Below are 21,198 nucleotides of genomic sequence, written 5' to 3' on the forward strand. Positions count from 1 at the left end.
ATCCACGCGACCACGGGGAGACACACAAACTCCAAATATACCACAGGCGTCAGGGTCTGGATCGAACCCACGAACTCCTGTATACCAGGCGAGGTAGTTAACATCTCCTAGCCACCGTGATGAAAATTATGATGAGAGAAGAGAGACGCAGACTCCAAATATACAGCAGCAGGCGTCAGGGTTGGGATCGAACCCACGAACTCCTGTATACCAGGCGAGGTAGTTAACATCTCCTAGCCACCGTGATGAAAATTATGATGAGAGAAGAGAGACGCAGACTCCAAATATACAGCAGCAGGCGTCAGGGTTGGGATCGAACCCACGAACTCCTGCATACCAGGCGAGGTAGTTAACATCTCACAGCCACCAAGGCAACCGTTGGCAAATATGAATCGGGGGAGGGGATTGCTTATCTCTGACTTCAAGCGAGCACAAAAGCCTTGGATTCGAATAAGCATCACAGCTAATGACATTCATGAAACAGCCCAGAAGTTTTAAACCGGGACACAGTTTGCCTGAGAAAACAACCCCTACTGGATCAACATTGGCCTGCTAAGTCTATAAGCTGCTAGATTAACAGTTATTTAATTTTGACTTGGAAAGATAGAAAGGAGGTTAATGTATTTATGTAACTTCATGTTACACACACAAACACGTGTTTAGGGTGCAGTGCTGTATTTAAGAAGGCAAAACCTGTTTTGAGGATGCATTACCTTTTTCTCTAAACAAATATTTTACAAATCGTGTTTATTCGTGTGACAGTTATCATTCTTGTTTCAGTCTTGATATTTAACACATATAATTATGCAATGTACAATGCGCACACTATACCACGGATATAAATGACCGTGGGCTCTGAGTAAGTGGATAAAATGTTGTCGTGGGTCATTTTATCTTCTTAAGTTGTGACTCGGGCATGAGATAGTGGCTACAATGTTCAACTTTCAGAAATAACTTTACAAGATCGTTAAAACTGTAGCTCTTTGTCAGAAGCGACCGGGCCTCATGTGGAAATTTATATCAGCCAAATACTCTGAACGCACATTCATTATAAATGTGGGGGGAGGAAACCGGAGGAGCCGGAGAAAAAATCCACGCGACCACGGGGAAGAGAGACACGCAAACTCCAAATATACAGCAGCAGACGTCACGGTTGGGATCGAACCCACGACCTCCTGTACACCAGGCGAGGGAGTTCACATCTCATAGCCACCGTGGCACCCCTTTAATTCGATGGAAGTTTACGAAGAGCAATGAAATCGGTCCGTGCGTAGGTGCCGGGTGGACTTTTGCATCTCACGATCGCGAGAGGTGGCAGTGGTGGTGGTGGCTTGCAGAGGCCTTCACCAAGCAGTGAATTCAGCATGGCCGATGATGATGATTATGATTAAACAGCTGCACTAATTGCCAGGCCGCTGCGACATTTAAATTAAATGCATGAATGATTATGTTTTTATACTATTTTATTGTACTTACTCTTTGGTTTTTTCGGTAAAGTCACGTAGGTAAAAAAAGAAAATAAAAAAATAAGTATTTTTTTTAATTTCTTTTATTTTTTTGCCTACGTGACTTTACCGAACAAAAACAAAGAGTATAGAGCCTTGCAGTCACGAAAACTTCTAATCTAGAATTGATTGTACTTGTTTACTCAGGACCGTCCCCCTGACTCTCACGAGTCGTCTTCAGGAGGGTCCTGCCAACTTTTCGTAGTGGAAGGGGGCAATTATTGCTGCCGTGTGTGATCCCCATTGTCAACGGAACTGACATCACTCGTGACAAAAACACACACACACACTCAACACCTTCGTCATTAACGCCGTGGCCTTCAAAGTAAACGTATACAATAACAACAATGTGAGAAATACGTTTTAACCTTTCTGGCAATAAAACAGTTGTGTTAAGATGTTCGAACACGAAATAGAAACCTTTCGCAAGGTATCAAGTCTGCATTAGAGGTCGCAACCGGGTACCCGATACCCGTACCCTACCCGATACCTGGCTACCCGTACCCAGCCAGGTTCGGGTACGGGTACCCGTTTGCGACCCTGGTGCGGCCGGGTATGGGTACGGGTAGGCCGTGAGTCACTGGTGAGTCACCGTTTGTCACTCATTTCGGGTAGGGTACGGAACGGGTACCCGTACCCGGCCGGGTACGGGTACCCGGCCGGGTACGGGTACCCGTTTGCGACCCTGGTGCGGCCGGGTACGGGTAAGGAATCAAAACCCGTTTGCGACCTCTGGTCTGCATTAACCACACGTACTTGTGGTCAACATTCGAACAACCCCCGATTGGCCTATTCTCATTTTTAATCCTTTGATACTGGCAAAAAAGGTCCCATGATATAATATTAATTGCAGGCAACGTTTCGGTCAATGGCCCTTCTTCGCAGCATATGACATCACCCACATCACGAGCTCGCAGACTGTTTCAGAGCCAAGAGTTCCAGGCATCGTTGCGATGACCAACTTGGCTCTCCTCCCTTCGGGCATATTTGACACAACACAGATACCTTTGTTATCACGATGTTAATTAGTGTACAGTGCAACAGTCCCCGTGGTTCAATGTGCACGGGGGTGGGGGCGGGGCCACGCTCATCAGCACTGGCAGTTCACCAGCATCGGTTCAAGCAGGCCTGACTCTGCTGATGAGACATCGCGTGTCGAAACCGGTCCAAAGACAATGCACCATCAGAGTATGAGAGCTCGGGGTAAGCCATTGGAACCTCATTTGCCAGTAAAAAATATTATAATTGGTTTTTTACCCTTCTATCTGGCAACAAAACTGACATTTTTTTTTACAAGGAGTCATGTTTGCATAGACCACAATACCTGCAGCCATAATGCAAACAAAAAACATAACTCTGATAATGTATGCACTGTCCTTGAAGTTGATTGGTCCACACCCGAGACAGCTTTCCTTAGAGCCTACTCTGAAGGTGCATTGTCTTTGAGTTGTGCGCCTTTTGGCGTCATCTGGTCCAACCCATGTGAGACTATCTTAAAGACAGGATCCTTGCCAATAACTGGCAACAGTCCAGCAGCATCGGTTCAAGCAGGCCTCACTCTGCTGATGAGACACCACGTGTCGAAACCGGTCCAGAGGTTTGCTTGTGTTGAACCGATAATGCCGCTTAAAACGATGCACTCTCTGATGGGATGTGTAAAAAATTAGTTTTTTGTATATGTATATACCAGTTGCGTAATGTTTAACATTCCAACTACCATAAAAGTGCCGTAAAACCGTGCATTAAAGCCGTGACAACACATTAACCGAATTACATGCGGAGGGACAGAAATCTGCACCAGACGTGCTGTTATTGTCCGCCTGTGTATTAATCACTGGCGGGTGGCGGGCTCTTGAAGCCGTGGCAGGAATTGAATGTTCCAGTCGCGTCTGCAGTCAGTCTTGTCTGCACACGTCCCAAGCCAACCTTGCCCCAGTTGACTCATCACGTGTGGCAGGTGGCTGCTCCTTCTTTTTGACAACGCCGGAGGAACTGCGATCAGAGGATTAACGCAGCCCGGGGTCTGTCCCGGGTTTTAAAAAAATTAACCCGTAAAAACAAAGTTTTTCACTATAAATCCTTTATATGCGTGGCGGCTAGAGTCCTCTCGTCCTCTGGCTTGAGATGGCTGCCACCTATGGGTCAGATGATTGCCTGCCACCATTAAGCAATAGGTAATTAAATATAATTTATTTTTTCCTAAAAAGTGTAAAGTTATGGAAAATAAAATTGTCACGCACAACGAGTCTGTGTGCAAAATGTCAGCTCGATTGGATCACGGGAAGTGGGTTAAAAAACGACTGAAAGATTTGCACGGTCGTAAGCGCGCAAGCAAGCAAGCAAGTGAACTTAATATAAAGGATTTAAAAAAAAAGGTAGAATTTCAACCAGATTTCCTGCTCAACTTAGCATTGTGGCAGTGCTAATCTTCTCTTTACAACCCTAAGCCCATGATGGGAATTCCACGTGGCTATGGCCGAGGAGAGTATGTCCATAGGACAACCACTGTTGACTTCCCCACATAGTGGAACCTATTTTAACTACCGTACCCAAGAGGGATGGATGATAGGCTGAGTCAACCTCCAACCTCGAATTTGGCATCGCAACCTTCTGATTGCGAGCTGCTCACTCTTAGCATTGAGCCACCCCGCACACCACATCCAGTATACTCGTCTGCTATGGTTGTGGCTACTTTAAACGATTTTTATTTTATTTTACCAGGTAAGGCCCACTGAACGACCTCGCTATCACAAATATTAGCTGAACGAAGTGGCTTATCACGTGGAAATGCATAGCTGCCAAATACACTAAACACAAGTTTCTAAAAGTGGAGGGGAAAACCAGAAGTCCCGGAGAAAAATCCAGACGACCAGGGGGAGAACATACAAACTCCAAATATACAGCAGGCGTCAGGGTCGGGATTGAACCCACGACCTCCTGTATACCAGGCGAGGTAGTTAACATCTCGCTACCGTCGCCTGCTCCAGTATACTTCATAGTTGCATGCCCTCTACTCCACTCTACCAGCAACTCGGACAATATTTCTGTACCAGGCACACCACATCCAGTATTATGTGCCTCTCCGGATGGCTGTGATTACTAATCACGTGTCACCTATTCCAGTCTACTAGCGATCCGGGAAAGAAAAATCCGTGAAAATGTAAGCCCTGGCCACGATGTTGTTGATGCAGAAGATGTGTTATCCTTATCTGATGAAGGTCACATTGAGACGCTATAGTATTGTATCGCCCATAGACTCACACAGAGGCCCATAGACTCACATAGAGAAAATAGACTCACGCAGAGACCCATAGACTCACACATAGACCCATACTCTCACACAGAGACCCATAGACTCACAATGAAACTCATCGACTCACGACACAGAAACCCACATACTCACAATGAGACCCATGCACTCACAAAGAGACACGTAGACTTAAAAGAGGCCCATATTTCACACAAACCCATAGACTCACATGGAGAAGCATAGATTCACAAAGAGACCCATAGACTGACACATAGAACAAATACACTCACAAAGTAACGCAGAGACTCACACATAGAGGCCCACAGATTCACATTGGAGGAAAAAATGTCATTTTCTCACGTGGACCCCCCAAATATTATTCGCTGTGCAATGGTTGGCTTTACTCACGGCTGACTGCCATGTTGAGCCACAGGGTAGCAGCGTCAGCTGAAACTTCTAAACTGCTTCAAGCCTCCTGCTAAACCCTGAGCTCCATACGATGCCCATCATCAGCGCGGCAAGCAATTTTGTCTGGCTGTGATACAGGTTTTTGTTGGGCTATATCGTGTAAATATATAAATGTGTCGTTAAACCCGCCACCACCCGACACAGCCAATTAGTAAGGGTTGTCACGTATACAGAACGTGGCCAATTCGTCACTAGTACAGCACTAGTGTATAGTGTAGTGTATAGTAGTGTATAGTGTAGTGTATGGTAGTGTAGTGTATAGTGTAGTGTGTATAATGTAGTGTATAGTGTAGTGTATAGTGTAGTGTATAGTGTAGTGTATAGTAGTGTAGTGTATAGTGTAGTGTATAGTAGTGTAGTGTATAGTAGTGTAGTGTATAGTGTAGTGTGTATAATGTAGTGTATAGTGTAGTGTGTAGTGTAGTGTATAGTAGTGCAGTGTATAGAACAGTGTGTAGTAGTGCAGTGTATAGTGTAGTGTATAGTAGTGCAGTGTATAGTAGTGGAGTGTATAGTAGTGGAGTGTATAGTAGTGGAGTGTATCTTGTAGTATACTAGTACAGCCCACCGGTGTGTTGGAGAGCCAAGCCACAACATTTACAATCTGCGTACGACATTACTAATTGGCTGTGTCGGGTGGTGGCGGGTTTAACGACACACGTGTTATGGATATTGATCGCGAAAGTGTTAATTTTGTCTGGGTTCGCTGAATGTGACAATGAAGCCGATATGAAGTGGACACAACCTCGCATCGGTTACCCGCATTGTACATGCGACGGTGATGCACGCTGCACAAAGTTGACTGCATATACTTGAAACCTGTAATTATGGTACAATTACAGAGTAAATAACAAAAAAAAACGTTGTATTCCGATCCGGCGCGATATTCAACGAGTGTACGAAACTCACTGAGATCACATTATCCCCCACAATGTAACAAACACAATGTTCCACGGGCACACACACACAGGACAGATAATCCCCGATTTACGATGGTTTGACTTACGATATTTCGATCTTACGATGGCGATACGACAAAATTGTTAAATATTTTAAATTTCGCCCGGCAGGCAAACGCAGCAGCGTATATGAATGCATGTTAAACGTTTTTTTTTAGCAGATAGGATTGTTTCCTGAAAAAACTTTCTATTAAATTGCAGTTCATATAGGTACGCTAAGAATTAACCTTGTTTTTTTTTACTTTACATTTGACTGTGTAATACAGAATTGTAATTAATAAATACATACAGTATATAGTTTATACAGTACGGTACTGTTAATTGCTCTGTTTTGCTAAATGATCACCATTCTTTAAGACTCCTGGGTAGGCTATGCCATTTTCGACTTACGATATTTTTGACTTACGATGGGGTCGTCGTAACGCATCTCCATCGTTAATAGAGGACTACCTGTAGTCGGAGTCTCTGTGTGTGCGTGTGTGACCTTCATAACTGCCGCTCGCTAACAGCACGTGTCCCTACAGTCTGTTAAGCCTATACATGTGATTTTTATCTTCGTTACGCAAAGAAAACACTGACACGGCCCCCATCAGCGATCCTCATGTGAACAGCACAAAGACCCCCCGTATAGCCTTTAAGAGAATGTGGGGGCAAGTGCTGTTAGCGAGTAGCAACAACTTCTGAAGGCAGGCACGGCACACGAGGCGGGCGGGGGTGGGGGTGGGTTGGCAAGCATCACGCCCGGCCGCCTTTTTCTCCCCAGTGCCGCCGTTTACACACATCGCAGCGGGCACGCATTTCAGTCTGAGCCGACCTAGGGGCAGGCCCTGAAACCGTCTCGGGTGTTCGGTGGCCGCTCACCGCGCACTGCGCGAAAGCTTCGAACGAAACGCAGCGAGCGACACGCCACTGGCTACGAAGCCTCGAGACGGGAAGAAGAAGTAGAAGAAAACAAAACAAAGATCCCTCTCCAAGTCCCATCGCAACTCACCACTTCGCGGGGATCCCGAGTCGCCGACTTCGAAGTGCTCCAAACCCCAGTCCAAGTCCTCCCCTCCAACCCAACAGCTCTAAGCATTCATTGACGACCCAAGTCTGCCGCTGTTTCTACCGCTGCTGCTGTTTCTTATTTGCCTCTTCCACTAGCACCTCCTCCCCTCCCCCCTGTAGCTTGTTCACGGCAAGGAGAGTCGGTGGTGTTGCGTCTTTGGCGACGGACTGGCGGACGGAGGCGCTCTTTCTTTCTCGCTCTCTCTCTCGAGCGAGCGAGCGCGCGCAGTGTCGAATGACTCCTCCGAGTGGATGGGGCGGGCTGGCTGGGGGGTCATTCAAGCTGAGTGGCTGCAGCCGCGTGGGGACCACCCCCCCCCCCCTGTCTCCTGTGACGTGGGGGAGCGTGTCAAGATCTTGGCACGTTCCCTACCCTACCATCACCACCCACACCCACCACTGTCCTCTTAGTCCCACGCAGAGAGACGGAGGGGGCGAGAGAGACACACTGCGCACGCCGGTTTTATTTATTTATTATGTTACGTGTACCCTCCCACTGGTTCCAGTGCTGGGTTTTTTTTTAAATCCTTTATATTAAGTTCACTTGCTTGCGCGCTTACGACCGTGCAAATCTTTCGGTCGTTTTTTTAACCCACTTCCCGTGATCCAATCGAGCTGACATTTTGCACACAGACTCGTTGTGCGTGACAATTTATTTTCGTGAAAATTTTTTTTCCAAAATTTTCCACTTTTTAGGAAAAAAAAAATTTCATATTTAATTTAAAATACCAATGTGATAAAAAATGAAACTCTTACTCAAGAAAAACAGAAATGAATAATAAAATAAAACCGATGCCACGCATATAAAAGATTAATAGTGAAAAACTTTGTTTTTACGGGTTACATTTTCTCGCTTCCAGGAGCGTCGTCAGGCTTGGGGTAATAAGAAAGGTAATATATACACAGTGCACGTGTGTACAGGCGCAGCTCTGCAATTGCCTGCTCGCGTCACTGCTCGCGGAAGAGTCTCCGCTTGAAAAGTCAGACCCCCCCCTCCCTCAAATATGACGTCACAAAGCTCTGCCCCCCCCCCCCCCCAAAACCGTATTTCCATTTTTAAAATAAAACATGCTTCAAATCGCTTTAAACTATTGTCATTGTAGTGCGTATTTAATGTGGCGGTGCACTCTGACGTTGTAGGAGAAAACATTTATTTTAATAAGTATATATTTAATTAAGTAGAACGTGTTGTCTATATTTATTTAAAGTTGCGCATTTTGATGTGACGTCACATTTCTCAAACACCCCCCCCCCCCTCGTCACACATCGTCACAAATGTCTGACCCCCCCCCCAACCTAGGTGCGTGACGTCATTTATGGACGGCCCCATACTCAGAAGGTTCTAAAGTGTGTCAGCCGTGACATGAATATATAGTGTTAAAGCAAGCACAAGTGCACACATCACACACACACACAAGGTACAAATACGCAACAAAACGTGATTGGCTCAGACGCATGAAACAACTTGACTGGAACATGATCTCGACTCCGATTTAAATCCAGCGTCACCTCTTCAATGAAGACATTTCACGCAACTGCCCTCTCGCGAAATCTCTTCTCAGTGTGCATCGGGCGCTCGAGACAGCGAAGCAATCGTGCTGTATTTGAATCGCAGCCGAGACAAAGATCCCTCCCCCGTGTAGCCTTCAACAGGTTTGTCGGGGCGAGTGCTGTTAGCGAGTAGCATCAGGGCGCATGTCCGATGTAAGGCCGGCACGGCACGCGATGGGGTGGGTGGCCAATACCACGCCCGGCCACCTTTTGTCCGGCCACAATGCTGATTCTAGATTTGAAGCTTACGTGACTGCAAGGATTCATAGTCTTAGGTTTTTTTTCGGTAAAGTCACGTAGGTAAAAAATAAAAAATATATATATGCAAATAAATCAATTAAATCACGACGTTTCGGAGGCAACACAAGTCTCCGTCTTCAGGTGGGACCGTCACAGATAAATTTACTGTATTGACACAGTACACAGCTAAATTTACTGTATTGATACTGTATTGATACAGTAAATTTAGCTGTGACGATACAGTAAATTTAGCTGTGACAGTCCCACCTGAAGACGGAGACTTGTGTTGCCTCCGAAACGTCGTGATTTAATTGATTTATTTTCATGAATTATTATTGTATTTTTTAATGTTTTACCTACGTGACTTTACCGAAAAAAGCTAAGAGCACAATGCTGATGTTTTTCACACCACAACAGGTGCTCCGTTTAAGGCTGAGTCGACCTAGGGGCAGGGGTCGGCAACTAAAATAACAATAAGAAACATTTTTTGTTCGAATTCGGTAAAAAAAACAAACCCTCTCTATTGCAAGAGCTGCAAATCCACGTGGTGAATACGAAACGGTGGTTCCTTCATAAATAACGTCACGAAGTTGCCACTTAAAGGGCCACATTCGGTTCCATCACCTAAAGTTTGCCAATTCCTGACCCAGGAATATGCCCAGGGCGGGTTCGGATATTCGCCACTGGTATTAGTCGTGAGCGGGAATCAAACTCGGGTCGCTGGGTTCGGAGCCACCACTGTGTATTTGTTTAGAAATAAGAAAGACATAGATCCCCCTAAAGCAAGGCCGTAGCCATGGAGTCAACATTGGCGGAGACCAAATCTTCAAAGGGTCTGGGGGTCCCAACCAGGAAAACAAATCTAAATTTGGAAACTCATTTCCTGCCATTTCCTACCTAAAATATTTAAAAAAATTCACTAACACATGGGATGGACTTATTATTATTATTTTTACAATAATTTCTAATAGTGTATTATATTGCTCCGTTTTAACTTTTTTACCATTTCTTGTTTCATTGTATGTAATGTTTGAGATTAGGGATTAATAAAGCACAACCATAATCACATAAACAGGAATCTATGCATTGATTTATATGAAGACAAGTCCAGATATTGTGGCCAAGGTTGAGAAAATTGTTGTTTTTATTTACATAGCATAGCAATTATTATAACTTTTTTATATTTTTATAGCAATATATTGGGGGGGACATTTTGAGCATATTGAATATTGGGGGGGGGGGATGTGTCACCCTCGTTATATATTATAATTACGGCCTTGCCCAAAAGCCTTAACAGGCTGTTGGGACAAGTGCTGTTAGTGAGCACCTATGACGGACGGCAACACCACGATTCCCGCTCACGGCCACCACCGGTGACGATTATTTGAACCGGTCCTGAGCCTCCCCTAGGTGGACTCAGCCTCAAACGAGTATCTGGTGTGGTGTGTGAACATCACCACTGGGGAGACAAAGTAGGCCGGGCGTGGTTAATCCAAGTCCCGGGCGAAGCCGGGTAGTAAAGCTAGTACTTCATATATATTGACATTATATAGTTTAACACGTAGGCTTTCGCGACTAATATCATCCATAATATAGGTTTTTTTGGATTAGATTGCGTAAATAGAAAATGTGTCGTTAAACCCACCACCACCCGACACAGACAATTATTAAGATTTGTTACGTAAACAGAACGTGGCCCAAATTTCGATTTAAAGCTTTCGTGACTGTAGGGATTCATCTTATTGGTTCTTTCGGTAAAGTCACGTAGAAGGGAAATAATAAAATAATACAAATAAAACATAATAAAATAATTCTCACGACGTTTCGGCCGAAACATAATAAAATAATTCTCACGACGTTTCGGCCGAAACGTCGTGAGAATTATTTTATTATGTTTTATTTTTATCATTTTATTATTTCCCTTCTACGTGACTTTACCGAAAGAACCAATAAGAAGAACGTGGCCAATTCGTGCCCGAGCCACCCTCACGCAATCTTCGCACTCAACACAGCACACACCAATCACACACACGGGAACGCCCTCGACGGGGGTCAGGGGATTAAAGGGCAATGACGTCAGAGACGTGGATTAGGAACGAGGGCGGAGTTGGAGGGTTTCAAAGGGGGAGCTGTTAATCGCGTGTTCGAGGTTGGTTTAGGGCAGGGGTCGGCAACCTACGGCTCCGGAGCCGCATGCGGCTCTTTACGGGCTGCTTCTTGACGATATGTACGTATGTACATAGATGCATTGCGGCTCTTGAAATACTGAATTTTGTACCGAATTGGAAAGAAATGGCTCTTCTTGTTATTTTGGTTGCCGACCCCTGGTTTAGGGGGACGAGTGTGGCTGTGGTGTGAAGAAACACATTCCTGCGGAGGGAGCTGGTAGGAACGTTGGGTTTGCTCGGTCAATGGCCAGGGTCAACGTCGGCGTGGTGTATTCCGCAAATATGCCCGACTGTGAGGGCGGGCACTAGCCGGCGTGAGTAGGTTAAACGTTGAGTTTTATAAGGGCACCACGGGGTGACCAGCCCCTCCCCACCCAGCCCCACCCAGCCCCATCCTCCCCTCCCCACCCAGCCCCACCCTCCCCACCCAGCCCCTCCCCACCCTCCCCTTCCCACCCAGCCCCTCCCCACCCTCCCCACCCAGCCCCTCCCTGCACGACGGACAGAATAATCCCCTGTGGGCTGGTGTAACCAGGAGGTTCCTACCAGTATAACGAAGTGCTTAAACCAGTCTCCGTCTCCTCTTCACGAGTACAGCACACCGATGTGTGTGTGTTGGAGAGCAAATCCATAACACTTACAATCTGGGTACAATCTGATATTAGATAGTTCACATATTATTATGACTTCACATATATACTGATATTGTGTCCTTCATATATATTGCTATTACATACCTCGCATATCTATTGATATTACACACTTCACACATATATATTGTAAACGCAGCGAGCGTACACTCCTCCAAACCAGCCCGCGTTGGCTGTGAGCAGCCCGAAGGGGAACGGCTGTAAGAGACGCCACCACCAGACTTACCAGTTTTAGACAGTGTGCCAAAAAAAATCAAGCAGAGCGAGAGAGAGAGAGCTTCCCAGCAACAACGAAAAAAATCTCTCGCGGAGCCAAAAACAGCAACGCCCTGGCCCCCGCGCGTGCCCCCCCCCAAGCTACATTGTTGTAGGTGGCGCGTTTATGATGAGACATCGTCCACGATCGAACTTGTCCGTCCCCTTGTGGGGGGGGGGGGGAAGTCAGACGCGCATCGATTATCTTTCTCGCCCGTACGCCAACTTCTTATTTTGCCCCTGAAATTGAAGTCGATGTATAATTAGTATTTTTTGCTAATGGGGGTTCATCTTCTTGGTTCTTTCGGTAAAGTCACGTAGAATGGAAATAAAAAAATAAAAAAATAATAAAACATAATAAAATAATTCCATTCTATGTGACTTTACCGAAAGAACCAAGAAGATGAATCCCTGCAGTCACGAAAGCTTTCAATCGAAATTTAATGGGGGTTCGTTACACATAAACTCCACAGACGTCTCGTTTTAAAGCTTTCGTGACTGCAGGGATTCATCTTCTTGGTTCTTTCGGTAAAGTCACGTAAAAGGGAAATAATAAAACAATAAAAATATTTATTTTTTATTTCCCTTCTACGTGACGCTTGCCCAGAATGTTAAGCTTTTGCAAAGACAACCCAATCCCTCCCTCCCTCCTCGCTTAGCCTTCACAGAACTGCTGGGCCAAGTGCTGTTAGCATGCACCCATGAAGGCCGACGCGCCACACGATGTTTATGCATCGTACCCGGTACTTATTTGAGGCTGAGTCAACATAGGGGGGGGTGGGGGGTGAGGCCCAGGACCGGTTTAGATAATCGTCACTGGTGTTGGTCGTGTCCAGTTCGTAGGGCAGCGCGCTATCCACTGCGCCACCGCTCCCCCATCACGCTTTTAACACGCGCGCACTGCTACTTGGAATGATATCTCGGTTCGAAAAAAAACCGGTCCACAGTAACCGAGAGATGTGATGTTGAAAGGCCTTTTTTAACATGCGGCAATGTTTTAGACTGCAGCGTGGCGATTCCCGGTTGCGCCGCGCAACTCTCCGCCGGGAGCTGCTCTGGGAAAATGAATTTATGAAGTCGGGGAAGCTCCTGCTGCGAAACGTCGGACATCGTGCCGAACAACCCAAAAGCAAATCCGACAGCAGACACGAGAGTTGTTTTTTTTGTGACCATCTAAAGTAAACAGGCAAAAGGCTCATTCTTGACAACTATAAACACTGAGAATACATATTGTTGGTTTTTTCGGTAAAGTCACGTAGAAGGGAAATAATAAAATAATATAAATATAAAACAATAACAATTCTCACGACGTTTCGACTGCAACACAAGCAATCATCATCAGGTGTGAAATCATTTCACCTGATGATTGCTTTTGCTTTGAGATGCGCATCTGCGGCAGTCTGGAACGCTCTTCCTTCCGATATTAGGGTGGCACTGGAACTATGCACTTGTAAATCATCTATATGGATATCTATGTTTTTTAGAACTGGTTTTTGTGCTTAGTTTGTGTTGTCCTTCCCCCGCACCTCCGATTAACACGTTTGGCTACGTACGGTGCGAAAAAGGTTCAACACACATACAAAGTTCCCCCTTATAAACTTCAGACTTTTTGGGCAAGTGCTGTTAGCGAGCACCTATGAAGGCCCGGAACGGTACAAGGGGAGAGGGGGGGATGGCCAGCATCAACCCCGACCGACTTTGTCTCCTCAGTGGCGAAGTTGACACATCACACCAGGTACTCATTGTGAGGCTCAAGTCTGCAGATAATCGTAACTGGTGTTGGCCGTGAGCGGCAATCGAAATCGGGTCGCTAACCATTGCGCCACGCTCCCACATACATATCCACATATACGTTACACTAACCATAACGTGCTTAACATAAAAGCGCAAACAGAAAAGATACAGCTAACTACGGGACGCTTTCTTCGTGTACAGCGGCGCATTATCTCAGAATTGTGCTCAAGCCCGGGCAGGTCGTTATACGCGGAACTCAAAGCATGACGAACGTCAAACATCCTCTGGGCGTTGCCAACTACGGATAAAGCCACTAATAGCGGCAGCGGTGGCGGCAGCAACAACAGCAGCCAGTCAGCGTGGCTGGAAGGCACAGCAGCGCTGCCCTGCGCTGCTGAGACTTGCCTTAGAGCAAGAGGGGTGGGGAGGTAAGGGGGTTGGGAAAGATGATGAATTTAAAAAATAAAAACCCAGATCGAGTGACGGCATGGGCACTGACCGGCCACGCACGTCTCGATTTTCCCACGTGCGGGGCTAGGGCATGCGGTGTTTGTTCAAGGCCTCGTCCACATTTCTTGCAAACTCGAATAATTAATAATAATTCGACCGCACTAACGCGGATGCACGTGATGACTCAGGTCCATTAAGAATCGGCATCGTTGTTACTGTCGTCAGCGTCGTCGTCATCATTTTTTTGCTTCTTTCGGTAAAGTCACGTAGAAGGGAAGTAATACAATAATAAAAATAAAACATAATAAAATAATTATTTTATTTTATTATTTTATTATATTAAAGTATTTTATTATCTTGTTTTATTATTTTTATTATTTTATTACTTCCCTTCTACGTGACTTTACCGAAAGTACCAAGAATATGAATCCCTGCAGTCACGAAAGCTTTACATCGAAATTTAGTCGTCATCATTGTCATGTTTCTCATGAATGATGACAGTCGTTATAATGGAGTACATTTTGTCTTCGCGTCATTTCATACACCGCAAGGCTATCGCGAATGCACTCTTGGTTTACTGACACCGTCTGTAGTAGTTTGACATTAGGGTGCGATGCTGCTCCGTGTGTATTCTGAATTGAGGGTTAAGCAAGTATTTTTTTGTATTTTATTTGGAATTTGACACTTCCACAAAATGGCCTACTCCATTGAAATGACATTACGGAAGCAGATGGCGTGTATCTGTGCGGTTTATACGCACGGCGGTAATAACCGGGGCGGCCTGGCGGGTTCGAACCACGAACCACAAACCTCTGCAACAAGCGGCAAACACGCTACCGCTGCGGCCACATCATCGCTCATCGACAACCTTTGGTCCATCTTCTTGGTTCTTTCAGTAAAGTCACGTAGAAGGGAAATAATAAAATAATAAAAATAAAACATAATAAAATCATTCTCACGACGTTTCAGCTACAACGCAAGCAGCCGTCCTCACCTGAGGACCTGAGGACGGCTGCTTGCGTTGTGGCCGAAACGTCGTGAGAATTATTTTATTATGTTTTATTTTTATTATTTCATTATTTCCCTTCTACGTGACTTTACCGAAAGAACCAAGAAGATTAATCCCTGCAGTCACGAAAGCTTTAAATCGACTACCTTTGGTCCATTCTCCTCTGCAACGTCCATCCCTCAGCCACCCGTGCTGCTGTTGACTTCCCCTGTCTCTCTGCTCCAGTCCAGGCATTGCACCTTCCCTCTATTCCACTGCCAACGACTGATGACCGCCTGCCCATAAAATAAACATGCGCACCGTTTCCGCGCGGCAACTCGAGATGCAGCCGCAATTAGCCGCGATGAGTCCACGGAGTATTGTATTGTGACTATCGAGCCGCGTCAGGTTTCTACCCGTGTCTTTTTCGCCGTTTGACTGCAGTCGATGCCGAAAACACAGAAACGAAAAGTTCAAATTCTAGATTTGAAGCTTTCGTGACGGCAAGGATTAATATTCTTAGGTTTTTTCGGTAAAGTCCCGTAGGTAAAAATTTTAAATTAATAAAAGTAAAATAAAAAATAAAATAACAATCAAGACGGAAGCTTGTGTTGCCTCCGAAACGTCGTGATTTTTATTCTATTTTATTTTTATTTGACTTTTAATAATTTTAATTTTTTACCTACGTGACTTTACCGAAAAAACCTAAGAATATGAAAAGTTCAAAGATGCATTGTATGTACGTCGAACTTCTTTCGTACGTGGCCAACCGTGCTAATCGGAGATGCGGAAAAGATCATTCTCTTTCCACCGCCCCCATTACAAATTGTAAACAAACAAAAATTTCGAACGAATGCCCCTGCGGTTCCTGGTACGCAGGAAAACGGAGGTTCGATCCCAGACCCTCATATATTTGGAGCCCGCGTGCTCTCTCTCTCTCTCTCTCCACGTGGTTGGTGGTCGCGTTGAGTTTTCTCCGGGTTGCTCATATTTTTCCTGCCCTCCACATTAAGAAACAACACGCGCTAAGATGAAATGGCTGCTGCTCTAAATTCCAACATTTTATTATGATGATGATGATGATGCTATGAGCCACTTCAATTGCCTATCGTCACGTGTGGCCAGGTCGCCCCTGAAAAAAAATGCTCATAGCTCAGTGGGCTTCACCTGGTGGATAACAAAACTTTAGTTTTTAGTTTAACACGTAGGCTTTCAGGACTAATATTATTAATAATAAAGGTTTTTGGGTTAGATCGCGTAAGTATTAATGTGTCTTTCGATTTAAAGCTTTCGTGACTGCAGGGATTCATCTTCTTGGTTCTTTCGGTAAAGTCACGCAGAAGGGAAGTAATAAAATAATAAAAATAAAACATAATAAAATAATTCTCACGACGTTTCGGCCACAACGCAAGCAGCTGAGGACGGCTGCTTGCGTTGTGGCCGAAACGTCGTGAGAATGATTTTATGTTTTATTTTTATTATTTAGTACTTCCCTTCTACGTAACTTTACCAAAAGAACCAAGAAAATATTAATGTGTCGTAATCCTCCACCACCCGACACAGCCAGTAGGGTTTGTCACGTAAACAACGGGCCAATTGGTTTACTACTTCAGCCCACCGGTGTGTTGGAGAGTTTTTAGTTTTTAAAGATCGTGAGCTCCCCTCGGCTTGTCAAGAGAATCGAGACGCCTGCTGCTTTGTGTGACCCTGCAGCACAGCACGCGCCGGTGAGTCATCGCCTCGCCACACCCAAAGAGCGCGGCTCTGGCTTCGGTATGGTACGCATGCTGGACCTCTTTCGCACCGTACATAGCCAACCATATTCTTAGGTTTTTTCGGAAAAGTCAAGTAGGTAATTTTTTTTAATTTAAATTAATAAAAGTAAAATAAAAAAAATAAAAAAATCACGACGTTTCGGAGGCAACACAAGCTTCCGTCTTCAGGTGGAACTGTCACAGCACGCTTGCTGTATCAAGCGCTTGCTGTATCAAGCGTGCTGTGACGGTTCCACCTGAAGACGGAAGCTTGTGTTGCCTCCGAAACGTCGTGATTTTTTTTATTTTACTTTTATTAATTTTAATTTCAATTTTTACCTACATGACTTTACCGAAAAAACCTAAGAATATGAATCCTTGCAGTCACGAAAGCTTCAAATCTATAGCCAACCATGCTCACCGGATGTGCGGGGGTTTAGGTGTGGCCAACGCTACGCCCGGCCGCCTTTGCATTTTCTTTGCGAATGGCCATTGCTGTTGTTGTTGTTCAAAAAGTGAACCTTGTACAGAGATCGTTTCAATGAATACGTGTGAATATAAAGCGACGTAATTGCATTGTCCAGGGAAAGCCTCGCTAAGTTTCAAGTCACTCCATTTTTTGTTCAGGCGGGTCTTGTTTTCAGATGTGTTAGACCGATTCCATCTCAACGAGAACCAAACTCAACACACTCACACAACAACAGCGATGCCTTGAAATTAAAACAATATTTATATTTCGATTTAAAGCTTTCGTGACTGCAGGGATTCATATTCTTGGTTCTTTCAGTAAAGTCACGTAGAAGGGAAAAAAGAAAAAAAGAAAAAAAAAGTATTCTTTTTTTTCCCATCTACGTGACTTTACCGAAAGAACCAAGAATACAATATTTATAATCGGCGACGTTTTGGGCAATGGGCCTTTTTCATGCACCACGAAGAAGGGCCATCACCGATTGCATATATATGTTTTAAGGCCACGCTGTTGCTGACGATTATGTGTGCAGTTTATTTCCTGTTAACTGTGCTAGTAATTATACATGTTGTGGGTTTACTCTCCAACACACCGGTGTGCTGTACTAGTAACGAATTGCCACGTTCTGTTCACGTGACAAACCTTACTAATTGGCTGTGCCGGGTGGTGGCGGGTTTAACGACACATTTAAATTTATGCGATCTAACCCACAAAAAAAGCTCTCTTATGTATAACTTCGCTTGTGCAGCACTTGCTAACGCAGCAGCAGCAGGAGCAGCAACATCGCCAAAGTGATTAATTGGAATGATTTCGATTTAAAGCTTTCGTGACTGCAGGGATTCATCTTCTTTGTTCTTTCGGTAAAGTCACGTAGAAGGGAAATAATAAAATGCTGCTAATCCTGCATAATGCACGGGCATAATATGACTTTGAAACCCCCCCGCCCACCTCCTACGCATTTCCCATAAATATGATAAATTCCTCTTGATATGCAAATTATTTTGTCAAGGCGCTCTTCTTCCCTCTCCAACCCAGCTTAAATATACGCTCCAAGTTTGGTGGTGTTTCATTCTTCACCTGAGGACGGCTGCTTGCGTTGTGGCCGAAACGTCGTGGGAATTATTTTATTATGTTTTATTTTTATTATTTTATTATTTCCCTTCTATGTGACATTACCGAAAGAACCAAGAAGATAATTGAAATGAGTGTTTGGTAACGTCGCCCCCCCCCGCCCCCCCCCCCACAGAACTATGCTCGCCTGCGCTACACAGCGCCCTTGCTGGTCCCCGTCCTGTAGCCTCTCCTCTCATCGTGGTCGGCAGACCTCCTTGACGACATCGGCCGTCAGCTCCCGAGCAAATTTCTGCCATCACAGTGCCTTCACCTTCCCTTAGTGTGTGCTGGTTATTCCTTGCCCCACCCCCATCTCCCCTCATTAAAATCTTCACCGCCCTCCCCTCCGTCTACCCTCCTCATTAAAATCTTCATCTCCGCCCTCCCCCCCCGCGCTTGGCCCCCACTTGATTGGGGCAGCAGTGGGGGAGAGGGGGCCCTACTCCTTTTCGTGTCACCACTTCCGCATGGCTCCACCGTGCTGGAATGGATGTTCGCGGATTTTCTGTTGTATCTTGTTGTTGGAATCTCCCGGTTGTGGTTTTGTCGGGCCACGTCATGTTGTTGCAATAACAACAACAACAAATAGCGCCTTCCTTCACGGTTTCGCCCTGTAAGCACGGTGTTATTTCAAAATGCACCGGTGATTCGATTTGACGTGCAATTAAATACGTTTCGGCCGCCTCCAAAGCCCAACTCTTTCCATCGTAAAATATCGGAACAACAAAAAAGAATAATCGCACCACACATTCCTCTGTCCAGTTTTAAGCCTCTGCTACCCAGGATGGAAATCCTCACTGACACGAACTGGGCACACCCGTGCACTCCAATATCATTACCATCGTCACCGCCTGTCAACTCCAGTCAGATGTGTTACTGAGCAGTGGATGCTGTCTGCGGCCCCTTGCTGCCTCCCTGGAATTCCGGAGAGACGCTGAGTTTCATGCCAAGTTCAGAATGGAAAACGTGGTGATGGAAACGCGCGCTGCAAGTTCAACAGCCCAGGTTTATCGTCATACGGTCTGACACTCGTCTGTGTTGTGCAACAAAATTGCAAGAAATTATCTTGGAATTTTACACGCGAACTATGTTATAAGGGGGTGCCACGGTGGAGAGATGTTAACTACATAGCCTGATATACAGGAGGTCGAGGGTTCAATCCTGACACCTGCATACTTGGAGTTTGCATGTCTCTCTCTCCGTGGTCGCGTGGATTTTTCTCCAGGTCCACCGGTTTTTCCCTCCACGTTTAGAATCAACATCACGCATTTAGGGTATTTGGCTGCTATAAATTCCCACGTGATGATTCTAGATTTGAAGCTTTCGTGACTGCAAGGATTCATACTCTTAGGTTTTTTCACTTGATGCAGTAAATTTAGCTGTGACGGTCCCACCTGATGACGGAGACTTGTGTTGCCTCCGAAACGTCGTGATTTATTATTTTATTTCTATTATTACTTCTATTAATTTTATTTTTTACCTATGTGGCTTTACCGAAAAAACCTAAGAGTATGTATCCCACGTGATAAGCCGCGTCTCATCCCATGCATAGCTACATTAAAAAGGAAGCAAATACACCTTTACGAGGAACTTTTAAATCATCCAGATTTAAAACTCAATTCTTTAGAACTTATTTTTGTGTTTAGTTTGTTGTCCTTTCCCTGTACCTCCGATTAGCACGGTTGGCCACGTACATTGCGAAAGTAAAAAATGCATATGTACATGATGACGATGATTGTGATTTTTTTGTTTCAAAGAGAAATATGTTGGCCACGTCACTGAGGTTCAAAGCCTGTGCCACGAGTGACTGTGCTCCAGAATCAGAATATTTATACTGGAGGAATCCGATTAACGATAAAAACTATTTTTCACAGATGTCCACCCTCCAGACGCCGCCCACTGACCTGCCGCTGCTCGTGAGTTTGTGGGGAGGCCGTTGACAATTGGAGAGCGGTGGGCGATGTGAATCGCGCCAGTCGTCCGCGCTCCAGGATCTGGCGTCGCCGTCGACTCCGTGCCGGGTTTTGCCGAAGTCCCCTTCACCAGCGGTGGAGATCGCGTTCCCAACGAAGGGTCACAGGAGTTCACCCGGGTTTCTGCGAAAGGCAAACACGACCAGCTTTGCACGAAGCGTCGCGATCACACAACCAAAACCCGGGGCCGCGGACACGCTCTGCAAGTGGCGGGTATCCGTTCGAGCAAATGGTTGCCAGAGGATTCCCGCACCTCCGATTGAGTTCCCATGCAGAACAAGGGATGAACGTACAGCGTAACTGGTTTTGGCAAGTGCTGCAAATTACTCTAAATTGATAACTCGTTTCTCAATTTAAAACTCGTTTGTTTATAACAAGTATTTTGTGTTTAGTTTGTTGTCCTTCCCCCGTATGTCCGATTATCACGGTTGGCTACGTACTGTGCGAAAGAAGCTCTACATTCATTCTAGATTTGAACCTTTCGTGACTGCAAGGATTCATATTCTTAGGTTTTTTCGGTAAAGTCACGTAGGTAAAAAATGTTTTTAATAAAAGTAAAATAAAAATAAAATAAAAATCACGACGTTTCGGAGGCAACACAAACTTCCGTCTTCAGGTGGA

The 21,198-nt window shown here is 45.2% G+C and overlaps 1 protein-coding gene across 1 annotated transcript in view; it reads right to left on the minus strand.

Moving 5' to 3' along the window:
- LOC144734575 (uncharacterized) overlaps positions 1-21,198 on the minus strand; it is a 42,676-nt gene that overhangs the window by 16,108 nt on the left and 5,370 nt on the right. The window contains exon 3 of the mRNA XM_078616820.1: positions 20,509-20,700. The gene's annotated coding sequence lies outside the window, so the exon portion shown is untranslated. The remainder of the gene's footprint in view (positions 1-20,508; positions 20,701-21,198) is intronic.

This window comes from Lampetra planeri, chromosome 52 (genome assembly GCF_965212315.1).
Source record: "Lampetra planeri chromosome 52, kcLamPlan1.2.h2, whole genome shotgun sequence".
Taxonomy (NCBI): Eukaryota; Metazoa; Chordata; class Hyperoartia; order Petromyzontiformes; family Petromyzontidae; genus Lampetra; species Lampetra planeri.